The sequence below is a fragment of the Microtus pennsylvanicus genome, chromosome 1 (assembly GCF_037038515.1).
Source record: "Microtus pennsylvanicus isolate mMicPen1 chromosome 1, mMicPen1.hap1, whole genome shotgun sequence".
NCBI lineage: Eukaryota > Metazoa > Chordata > Mammalia > Rodentia > Cricetidae > Microtus > Microtus pennsylvanicus.
The window spans coordinates 209,688,838-209,701,736 of NC_134579.1; the positions used below are offsets into that span (position 1 = coordinate 209,688,838).

A 12,899-nucleotide genomic window follows, 5' to 3' on the forward strand; every position below is an offset into this window, starting at 1 on the left:
CCAGAGCCTACTGAAGCCGGACAGATCCAAACCAAAGCACATGGAAAAGCAACTCAGAGCCCGGTGGAGTTGATGCAGGCAAAGACTGGAGTTGATGTACACCAAGAAAGAAGGGAGCTTCCCCCTCTTCATTAATGAGAGCTTTTTTCTCATTCTTTCAAGTACTTTTCTTCTATCCTTCCATTCGCACATGCAATCCTCCCCTCCCCCCCACACTAGCACGCCGATCATTAATTAATATGTTCTAATTGTCTTCCTACAAAGTCTCTCGTCTTTTCTTCTACAGTGTCTGCTGCATTTAGTAACTGGTGGGATATCAGTAAGACAAAGGCATTTGTTACTTGAGGAAGACTTGGGGAAGAAAAATTCTAACTGCCACTTCAAACAAAAGACAGCATAATCTTTTCAAGTGCACGTGAAATATTTACCAAAATAGATTATAAAGAACAACACAATAAAGATTAAAAATACACAGGTCATGTGACCCACCCATATTGAAACTGAACTAGAAATAATAAAAGACAGACTTCTTTTTAAAAAAAAATCTCAAAATACAGGAATGTTTTCAAAATCCAACAAGTAAACTGAGAAATATTTTTCTCAATAAAAATGAACATACACTACATCAAAATCTATGAAAACAACTAGGAAAGTGTTTATGGGGGGGGTTGCTTCACTAAATCCCTCCACTAGAAGATTTTCAAAATCTCTGATGTCAATTATTTGAGCATAGACATAAATATGAAAGAAAGGCAATCAAAACACAAAGTAGAAGAAAGGAACAATAAGATATAAGTATAAAGCAATAAAATGAAAAAATTTAAGGAAAATCTTTAGCATAAAAAATTTATGTTTTTTTAAAGATCAATATGAAACCTCCAATGAGTGATTAACAAAAAGACAATATAAACAGGAAAGAAGATACTGTAATAGTTTCTACATATTAGTAATAAGAGAATATTATGAGTCATTAATTAACATGAAAGAATACTATGTACAATTTAATGTCAGTATTTTTGAGAAGCTGGATGAAATAGACCCATATTCCTGAGATACACAAACTAAGAAAGTGCATTCCAAAAGAAACAGATAAACTGAGTTGTCCTATCTATTAAAGGCATTGAACTTATGGGTAGATTTTTTTTTCCTCAAAAGAACTTCTGGATCTCGATGACTTCCTGAGTGAATTTTAACAAAGAAGCAGTGAGCTGATCCCACACACACTTTCTGGAAAGCCGGAGAGACAAGAGCATGTTCTCATCCACTCTAACTCATGAAGCTCACAAACTTGCTATTAGAAACAGGGGGAGTTGTAAGAAAATAAAACTCAAATCCAGTACCAAAGAAGCACACTGACAAATACCTTAACAGATATTTAAAACATTGATCTGGATCTAGTTGCACATACCATTGCCCCAGAATTTAGTGGGGTGAGGCAGGAAGATCTTAAGTTCAAGGCTAGCCCGGGCTAAGGAGTGAGACATTGCTTCATTTTTTTAAATTTTAATTTCTAAAACTAAATTTGGAGATAAATGAAAAAAATTATAAATATTAAGGCAAATTTGCTTTATATAAGACATCAACTGAAAGGATAGAGATTTTTAATCAACCCAGTTAATCATATGAACAGATGAAGAAAAAAATATGTTTCTATGGATGCAGTATAAGGAGAGAGAGGCTGTATATTGGTGGCAGTGACTGTGTTTTATCCTTAGTACAGCCAAAGTATTGGGTAAACACCAATGCCCATTCATATTAAAAGTCTCAGTAAACCAGTGCAGGAGGACCGCCCTCCATCTATAAAGGCGGCATTTATACATCCGTTGCACCTGTCACTGCCGAACGGGGAAGCGTGGACTCTCCCCTGAAACTGGGCACAAGGCCACTTTCTGCTCTCACTACTTGTACTGAAAATTATGTTGGAGGACCTTGTCAGTGCATAAGGCGAGAAAAATAAATAAAAGACTTTAAATTAGAAAGAAAGAAAGATGGTGACTAACAAGCAAATTTGCAAGAACACGAGGTTAAAATGTCAATCTAAAACTTTGATCACTCTTCTGAGTAACACAGAATTGAAAATTAAGATAAAAAGTCTATAAAAGGACGGGAAATGTAAAATGGGATAAACTGAACAAAGTACAAGCAAATGCTTTGACTCATAAATTATAATACGTGGCTGTGAGTCACATAAAAATAAACAATTATATCCTGCTCATGATAGGGAAGGCTCACATGTATTAAAATGTGGTTTCTTCCCAAAGTGATATGCAGGCTCACTAGAAAATAAAAATCCTTTTTAATATAATAATTTTAGTAACTCTTCGAGAATTCCAGATTTGCGTGAAATATGTTTAGATCGCATTTACTCCTCACCCACCCTCTCACTCTGTCCAGATCCACAGCCCAGCCCTGTCAGCTTAACATCCTCCTTTGTATTTCCCCTTAATTACTCACTGACTCCACCTTTTGCTGCCAACATGTGCACAGATGTGGGTTGACATATACGCATGTGGACAGCTGGAGCACGGTTGACCAACCAGGAGCCACACCATTAATAAAAACCTATTCTTCTTGCCCAAGAATTCATCAACTGTCATTAGCTCTCAGCTGCGGGTGGGGCGTGTTCTTCAGTCTCTCCCTAGATTCATGCTCTACTGTTGACTGGCTTGATCTTATACAGGTCTTATGCAGGTGACCACAGCTATTGAGTCCATGAGTGGAGCAGTCCTGTTGTCTAGAAGACACTATTCTCTCTGGGTTCTCCCTAACACCTGACCACTACAATCATTCCACACAGCCCATTTCTGTCTTTCTCCGAGTCTTGCAAGTAGTGAGTTTGATCAAAATACTAACACACTCATTTTTAATTATAGAAGTCAGATGTTGATTCTGAAGAGTATACAGGAGTACAAAGACTCTAAACTATCCTTCAAGACTTGAGCAATAAAACAAAATCATAGACCTAACGCTACTTTATTTTATAATCTTTTGGGACAGCTTGTTATTAGTATAATTTATAGGTATAGATATCTATATAGCGAAATAAAAATCCAGTGGTGAACCTACAATATATGGCTAATTAATTTTGACTAAAATGATTGAGTGAATGATATATTTCCATGGTAAAAGGATAATTTTTTCAACAGCTTGTGTTGAGGGAAGCAGATGAGCAGGAGTGAGTCAGTCTTCAAGACAGTCCCAGGAATTTCTTATTTCATTTTGTTTTATTTTACTTCTGAGGTCTTTGTGTGGCTTTCTCTCAATTATTTAGAGATGACTTATCCAATGATCAGAATATGACAGACAGAAGGTGAGACATCTCCAGGGAGAATCTGATTTTCAGGGTATGAAATTATAACATTTTTTAAATTTCACTGCTCAAAATTTTTGAATAACTTCTTATCTTACCCAAAAAACTCAGTGTCCAGAGGTCTTGATAAAAATGTTTTATGAAAAGCTCTCTGACCACATTTTCCATCCCTGCCTCCGTTACTTTGTTGCCACATAGACTTCACTATTCCTCAAAATCTGCCTTGATCTTGATAGCTCAAACTTGCCATTCAATAGTCGTGTGGCCCCAAATTCTGTTTCCCTGAAATAATATTATACAGTCCTCAACAGGGGATACATTTACAACTTTAGACTATGCACTATATGATGGGGAAGCTCAGCCAATCACATTTTGCTTGGGTGTGGCCACCTGGTCCCCAGGGAAAACAACCTGGAGATCCAGGTGTGCTCACTCTCTGCGTGAGGTGTTCACCTGACCCGTTTGGACATCGGAACTTTTACTCCAGTCGCGTGGGTTTCCCCGTTTTTCAATTATTAAATTATATCTATTGTTTTGAGCAGGTCTGTTTGGAGCATACCAGTCAAATAAGTCTTCAACTGTATATCTGATCTGTGCTTCCGTTCAGTCAAGTGAAATACCTATTATTGATTTTATCGGGCACACGAAAGTGCCTACGATGGGGCTGAGGGGATGTCTCAGTTGATCAAGTACTTGCAGTAGAAACACTAGGGATAGCTTTTTTCCCGGCATCTCAGGGAGGCTGCAGTGGTCGTCGCCACTCTCCGAACTTCATCATGCCGCCCAAGGATGACAAGAAGAAGAAAGATGCCAGAAAGTCGGCCAAAAAAGACAAGGACCCAGTAAATAAGTCCGGTGGCAAGGCCAAAAAGAAGAAGTGGTCCAAAGGCAAAGTTCGGGACAAGCTCAACAATCTAGTCCTGTTTGACAAGGCTACATACGACAAACTCTGTAAGGAAGTGCCCAACTATAAACTTATTACTCCAGCCGTGGTCTCTGAGAGACTGAAGATTCGCGGTTCCTTGGCCAGGGCAGCTCTTCAGGAGCTCCTTAGTAAAGGGCTTATCAAGCTGGTTTCAAAGCACAGAGCCCAAGTAATTTACACCAGAAACACAAAGGGTGGAGATGCCCCAGCTGCTGGTGAAGATGCACGAACAGGTTCAATCAGCTGTACTTTTGGAAAAATAAAACTTTATTAAATCAAAAAAAAAAAGAAACACTAGGGATAGAGTTTGTAACCTCCATAGCCCTGCAAAAGCTGGGTAGATGTGGTAGACCACCTATAATCGCAATGACCAGGATGATCTGGTTAGCCAGATCTAGACTTGCCAAGTTGATGTGGTCCAGGTACAGCAACAAACCTTGCCACATAACAAAAAGTGCAACGTGGTGAAAACACCTGACATCAGCTTCTGGCCTCCACATACAGGTTCACACATAGGTCCCTACATCTGTGAACACACACACACGTATATCACATGCAAAGGTGTTGAGCAGAATGTTGGGAATGAAAGAGAGCAGGGAGTGAGGTCTTTGGGTCAATTTATCTTTTCCTTATATTGTCATTCCTGAGTATTTAGGTTGTTTACTCAGTATAAAGCCCTTGATGCTGTCCTATTGGTAATATCCTTGCCTGTCAGCAGGGAGAATTTGCATGGCTTACATGGGCTTTCTTCTCAGTTTTCTTCATCTTAGTTACATGAAGTCATTTTCTAGCCCCCATAATCCATTACTGTGTTTCCCCAACTCTCAAAATATATACTTCCCCTTTAGCTCAAAAGACTGTATACTAAAGTCAAAACCATAACTCCATGATCCTCCAAATAGGATTTCTGTGGTTTAAAAGTCTCAGTGAGGAAACGCCTGAAAATAGCTTCTCAACAGGCAGAAGACTGGTGCTGGGCCACATCCTCTGAAAGCCCCCAGGGATGGATGTCATCCCCACTCTCTGACTCTCCCCCTTCAAAGAAATCTGAGCTTTAGATTCTCGACTTTCACATCAATTGCGGAAATCTCAGACAGACACAGAAAGAAAAGAATCTTTCCGGATGTGATGTACTGTGATGTTTACCGTTTTGAAAGCGTCCCTTCTCAGTCTGCTGCACAGTAAATCACCCATTTGCTTCCCTCAAGTCACTTCTCATAAGAAGAGACTCCTGGAGACGCCACGGCAATCCTGTCACTCCCAGGTGACGAGCTGGCACGGGACGATTTATCTCTACCATCCTCCAGTATGAAAGGCTGGTGCTGCGCTTTTTAATATGAAAAGAAAAAAAAAACAGGGAGAAAGTTGCAGCTCTGACTTGTGAATTCATCAAGAGCTGACTTCATGAAATCTTAATAAACACATGCAAGCAGGAACTGGGTGTAACTCATTCAGGCAAACAAAACGCATAAGGCAACAGGAAGCCTAAAAAAAAAAAAAACACCTAAATTTATATGGTCTAAAAATTCAGTCAGCGTGGGCAAAATAAATGCTATCATTTCATATTGTAGCCACAGAGAGCTACAGAGGCAAAGGGGCGCCACTTGAAGACAGTGATGGAACACTGGGCTACAACCCTTTCTGCAAGGATAATGTCCTAGTTTCATTTCTGGGGATGCGATAAAACACCCAGACAAAGAGTAACTTTAGGATAGAAGGAAGTTATTTGACTTACAAATCCAGCTTGAAGTCCTCCGCCATGCAAAAGTCAGGGTGGGAGTGGCCGGTTGCATTCACAGGGAAGAGCAGAAAGAAATGAATACATACAGACTTCGGCCTTAGCCAGCTTTCTCTGCCCACACAGTCCAGGGGCCAAAACCAGGGAATGGGGCTGCCCACTCTCAGGTCATCTTCCCACAGCAGTTAAGGCAATCAAGACCACCCCCCTCAAAGATGCCTGCAGGCCAGCCTTACCTACACAATTCCTCTTTGAGACCTGGTGACTTCAGACTGTGTCAAGTTGACAATTAAAACCGGCCATCACCAAAACCAAAAGCTGTCCTTGGACTTGCTTAAACAAAGGCAAGAGACATTTTGCCCTAGGCCTATTATGGTGGGAATCCCTTTATCAGATATTTTTCTAATACACAGAGGTTACAGATATGTGACAGGTAGGAAGGACCAAATTTGCATGTGTGTTTCCTGAACAACTTGTTTTTCTTTTTCTTTTTTCTTGTAAACATGTTTTTTTTATGCTAATAACCCTAGCTCCTGCCATCCACCCTCTCTCTGCCAGTGTCCCTGAGTCACATTATATGTACTGGAATGTTCTCCTAGGACTTCCAGGAGACTGCTGCATCAGGCTCACAGCCAGCAGAGGCCACAGTCTGACTGAGGCCAACCCAGTCAGCGGGTAAGAAGGGCAATGGAAGAAGGCTGTTCCTCCAAGGAAGTCTTCCTGCTCTTCTGCTTCCCCCAAGTGAAGAAGTTGAGACTTGGCCAGGTGATGTGCTTGACATACCAAGCTAGTGGGACACAGAGCCAGACATCAAACCTAAAGGAAACTTCTCCGGCCACATCTCCTACATCCCACCACTAGAACTGAAATCTTGCCATTCTGGTCCAGCTCTCCTGTCCATGGGGAAGTCTGATACACTACATGTGGCTTCGTCTGTACCCTGCAAAATAACGGAGACTCAGCATGGCAAGGGGGATGCCAAGTCTAGTCACTAAGGAGTGTCTGTGATTGGCAAGGAAGACCGGATTGGGACTGGTACTGTTTCTATACCCACAGTCACCAGGCTGCCACAGCTCCCATCTCATGGCTGGCCCATGTGTGCAATGGAACTCAAGCTAAGCAGATAGCTGGCACCGCCTTCCATTGGAATAAAAGCATCTTACACCTGAGACTCTTCACACACATAGAGAATGGGCACAGAGCCGTGGAGACACCAATGGCACTATTTGAGCCAACAGTCACTTTATCTTTCTATAAACATTTTATTTTTAAATCAAGTAATAAGAAACTTTCACTTAGAAGGACTGGGGAAAACCACCCACCTGTGGATATGCAACTGGGGAGAAATGTAATACAAATATAAGTGATCATATTTTGGTCACATGTGGTTAATTTTTCATAGATAAAACACCAAGGAATCCAGTATGGAAATGTCAAAATTGCCTCAGAGTGAAAAACTCAATTTGAATATTTATGTACATGTTTCAAGTTGAGGCAGTCCAGAAAACTGTTTAATAAAGACAAAGGATTCTGCTGTTTGTGCCTTTTAATTTGCAAAACAAAGAACATCCCATAAGTGTGGTTTAGTTATATTATTTCATGCTCTAATTTATTTTTTGTGCATCTTATTTTTCTATCACCCAGACAGGATGAGTGTTGCAAAATATCAACATTGCTACCAATCAAACCACTTGCAGCACGTTGTGGGTTAACCAGTGCACCCTCCAAATGGAACAAGGGCGAGTGTATATACATAGACATGCATGTGAGAGAGAAAGAGGATATTTTTATCAGCCAAGATAAAAATAAAATGAAATGGGCCAGAATTGTAGGATGCATTTTACTTTTTAAGCTGTGTGCCACTGCCAGATATTTTCCTATGCTTGTTTGTCAACTTGAATGTACATTCCCCAAACTGGGGCCTGGCTGTTCCTGTTCCCTCCTGTTCCCCATTGTCTAGATTCTTTGTAGCTGCTCCTCTCTCAGATGTACTGGAGTTTGTGGGTGGGGGTATTCTCTCTAGCTCTTTGCACACTTGGTCTTGGAATATCATGGCCAGCATGATACAGTACTATAATTCTATGCCCTAGGCTGTCCCGTTTACATGTGTGGTGTGGGAAGTCCTTCTGCATATGTGCTGCTTTTATTGGTTAATGAATAAAGCTGTTTCGGCCAGTGGCTTAGCAGAATAGGGCAAGGTGGGAATTCCAAGCAGATAGATGTAGGGAAAGAGTAGGCAGAGTCAATGAGAAGTCATGTAGCTGCTGGAGGGGAAAGATGCAAGTTGCCAGGAAGAACCTTCCCAGTAAACCATGAACCTTGTGGTAAAATGTAAAATATTAGAAATGGGTTAATTTAAGATGTAAGAGCTAGCTAGAAAAACACTTAAGCTATTGGCCAAACAGTATTGCAAATAATATAGTTTCTGAGTGATTATTTCAGGTCTGGGCTGGCCGTAATGAACAAGCAGTTTCTGTCTACACGAGTGTGGTTTTTTTTGTTTTTGGTTGTTACCGTGTGTGTGTGTGTGTGTGTGTGTGTGTGTGTGTGTGTGTGTGTGTGTGTATACTTTAAGCATGTCAAAATACACAGGTCAGTATATTGGTAACATTGCTTTGTGACTACTATCTCCAATATCCATGGTCAGAACTTCCTTCATCTTGCAAAACTGACACAGCTGTGCCCATTAATCTATAATTAGGAATTAGTCTATTAATTCCTCCCAGCCCCAGACAACCACCACTCAACTCTCCATCTCTGTGATTCTGAGTAAACATTTGTACCCATTAAACAGAAAGTCATATTTCCTCCTGGCCCTAGACAACCAACACCCAAACTTTATCTTCTATATCTATTGTTTTAAGTCTCGTGTATAATTTTTAAGCAGACATCAGACCAAGCCCACATATAATTGAGGCCATATCCTATTTATCTTTTTGTCACCAGTTTGCTTAACTAAGCACAATGACCTTGACACTCACCTGTGTCAGAATTTCCTTCCTTTTAGGAAACATAATGTCTCATTGTATGCCTTTGCCACATTTTATCCACATGACACTTGGGTCACATGTCTCTTCATGGTTAATCCACCTTGGGTTTTCCTATTTGCTTGTTTTCATTTTGACCATCTTTAGACATGGCAGGTCTTCTCTAATTCCTCATGTCTCAGACACTTCCTCCTGAGTCTACCATGGAGCCCTCCTGAGAACATGATGTTATATGGGTCATACTTTCCTTGCTAGGGCAGGCACAGGAATAACTGATGTGAGAAATTGAGAGCTAACACAGAGTCAGGTTTCTTCTGAAACTTTAGCTAATTTGGGTGAAAATTTAAGAAACACATCCTTTCCCCGCTTAATAGGTTGACCCTTCTTAGTTAATAGGTCAAACTGAGGGGCACTTAGCTCTGGTACTGACCTGTAGACTGTTTTATAAACATGGGCACAGAGAGAACCCTTACAAGAATTAAGAAGCTTCTTTTCATTTGTTCATCCATCCACAAATCTCTACTGAGTGCTTATAGTTTGTGCCAGGTTTGAGGGAATGGTAGGAGCCTTACCCAGGGCTTTGGCCATCATGGTGCTTGTTATCCCTGGCCAGATCACAACTAAATAAATAGTAATGTAATTTCAACCTGAAAATGTGCCAGGTGTAATAAAAACGCTGAAGAGTTTGCCACCACAACAGCTAGCAGCAAGGGAGTCTGATAGAGATCCCCATGTGTGTTCTGGGGAGAATGGGAGATAACAGGTAAATGGATGCTCCTCTTTTAGACTGACCCAGAATGAGTATGAAGAATTATTTGCAAGAGAGGGCAGTAGATATGGAATAGGTTATCCTCATATCCTTCCTTTATGTTCATTCATTCAGTCAGTCAGAGTCAACCAGTCAATGCTTTTCGTTGTACACCAGCTATAGGAATGACGATGGGAGGCACTAGAGCTACAGTGATAAAACAAACATGAACTTCACCTGTTTGAAGTTTATATCCCATTGGGAAGACACAAGAAATAAAAACACAAAGCAAATAAGACAATAAAATAAAATATTGGTATATGCAAGGGCTAGGAAAAAATCCAAACACTCACAATGACCCATAATCACCTTTGAGGAAACCTTAAGCAGGGTTGCCAGGTAAGGCTTCTTGGAGAAGCAAGTATTTAAAAGGAGTCTGAAAAGATGATAAAGAATGGGTTGTCAGCCTAAGCAGATGGATGTGGAAGACCACTGACTAGAAAATAGTTGGATGGAATGTGGGATTTGTATCATGGGAAAGTAAGCCAGGCCTTGGCAATGACATCAGGGGTTGTTGTTCCTTTTTAGTTTGTTTGTTTTCATATGTTTTTGTTTCATAATCTGAGAAGTGATTCGATCTGATTCATATTTCAGGAAGAATGTTCTTGCTGCTGTGTGGACCATGGCCCAGAAAAGCCAGAGAGAAACAAACCGAGGAGAAGATAGCATGCCTTCCTGGGCTTGTTTTCTTTGGGTGACCCCAGCCTGTAAGCTCCATGAAGGAAATACTGTTGTTTGGTTTTGTTCCCTACTGCACTTCCAGGGCCTGATTGTGCCTGGAATGGAGAAGACACTGGATAAATACCCTTTGCTCTGGTTCAATGGGTCAGCGGTCCTTTGAGCAACACTTTGCAAGCATTGCCTTCACCACTTGAGATCATGACTAGAGGAGACTTGCCGAGACAGTATCTGCGGTGGTCTTGTCTTGTTTTCACCAGACCTCAGAAGTCTCATGGACATGCACTTGTATTCAACTCTCAAGCGCAGATTGAATGTTTGGGAGCAGCAGTGAGACTGCGGATCACTACAGCTTCATTACCTTAGCAAAACAGACTGCGGGGCATTTACTTCGTGTGCTGAGAGATCATCATAAAACTAAACCTCACTTGTCAAAACAAACAAGCAAAGTAAATTCCAGGAGGCATTATATCTTCAATAGCTAATTGAATTGCATTATTTTTACAAGCTAATTCATAAAGCCGATAATTCATTATGGCACACCCTTTCGTAAATGTACTGTGTGGGACGCTACGACATTCATACATCAATGTAGGTGTGCGAGTAACTATACCAGTCCCTCAATGAAAGTGTTTTATTCTCATCTCTGTTGGGTAAATATGCCACCTGAATAACTTATTTTTTCTTCCCCTCCTAGGAGTAATATTCTAAAGGTAGAAGTTTAGATATAGAAAACTGAGAGAAATAGGTGGGATTAGAGTCATCTATACTTTAAAGACTGAAGTGTGTGTGTGTGTGTGTGTGTGTGTGTGTGTGTGTGTGTGTGTGTGTGGTGTTCTACATGTATGCAAGTGTGCAAGTATCTGAAGGGTCCAGATGAGGACATCAGATCTTCTGGAGCTGGAGTTATAGGTAACTGTAAGTCACCTGATATAGATATTGGGAACTGGACCAGCATACTCTGGAAGAGCAATATGTGCTCTTAACCAATGTGCCATCCCTCCAACTCTAAAATGATAATATGGGTAACTACTAACCATTCAATTTATAATAATAAAGCATTTGGTATAGAAGGTTCAATACTTCACATTCTTGAGCCCGTTAGTCACCCAACATTCAACCACTCCAGGCTTTAGCATTGTGAAGATAAAGCATCTCACGACTGTGGGGTTTTGTTCTGTTTTTGTTTTTCTAATTTAAGTGGTTCATATCTTAAGTTATTGCAACTTTTTGAAAAGATGAGTACTTCCAAAGGGGTTCTTATGCAAAACATGTTTTGATTTGATTTAACACCACAGCAAAAAGAGCCTGTTAGATATGCAGCTTCTCTTCCAACTCTGAGTTTCTCCTGGATGCATGGTGTTAGGCAAGGAAATTATTGATGCTAATGTAAAATAATGCTCAGTATAAGGGTGACTGGGTCGGTATCCCAAAGCTGTTTCATCTTTATAAGTGAGTAAATATAAAAAGACTCAGACTTGATTGAGATCCCCTTAGTTAGCTTTCAGTTTGACACAGCCTACAGGCTCCCCTCATGGGAGTTTCAAATGAGGGATTGCCCAGATCAGACTGGCCTGTTAGCACACCTATGGGGGATTGCTTTAATTATTAATTGATATATGATCACCTAGCCCACTGTGGGAGGCACAATTCCCTAGGCAGGTGATAGGCTACATAAGAAAGCTAGCTGTGCATGAGCCTATAAGTGAGCTGGCAAACAGCATTGCTCCATGGGGCTTGTTTCAAGTGTCTATTGAGTTCCTGCCTGACTTCCCTAAGACTGTGACCTGGAAGTGCAAGACAAACACTTCTCCCCTTCCCACCAAGTTACTTTGGTCATGCTGCTTGTCATAGCAACAGAATGAAACTAGAACATGAACCAACTGGAGGCTTCTAGAATATTTTGTGCCTGTATTGCCTGTATTAAATGGAAAGGAAAATTCATTGTAAAACAAGAATATGTATCTTGATTGTGATTAAGGCCTTGAATGGGTCATATTTTATGCATATAAACATCACATATCAGGCTAACATTATAGCACAAAGAAAACAAAGGCTATAAGCTGATTGCTATGTGGTCCTCTCTGTATGTATAAAACAACAGCCAGATGAGTAAAACTACCAAAGGCATCAAGTACCTCGAAATGGCCTTGAAGCAGGAACCCAAAATCAATGGTTTCCTTTCCTGTCATTATTTTATTTAAGCCACTTCACTAATTCAACAGCCCCATTCTGATTGTTACAAAGGGAGCCGCGCTGGGAACCTCAAATGGACAAAACCTCTGGAGGAAGCACTGCCCTCAAGGAACCAAGAGCTGAATGGAATGCTGGCGTGAGCTAATGAGTTATTAGTAGGTGTCTTAGGAGAAGAACTATCACCATCAATAGTGGTCAAACCCCAGCCCAAAATGAGTAAAAACAAGATTTAATTTCTGGGTTGCTGGAGTCTTTTG

The 12,899-nt window shown here is 40.7% G+C and overlaps 1 pseudogene; it reads left to right on the top strand.

The window, feature by feature from the left end:
• Window positions 1–4,036: 4,036 nt before the first annotated feature.
• Window positions 4,037–4,527, top strand: LOC142842591 (small ribosomal subunit protein eS25 pseudogene; annotated as a pseudogene).
• Window positions 4,528–12,899: the final 8,372 nt, after the last annotated feature.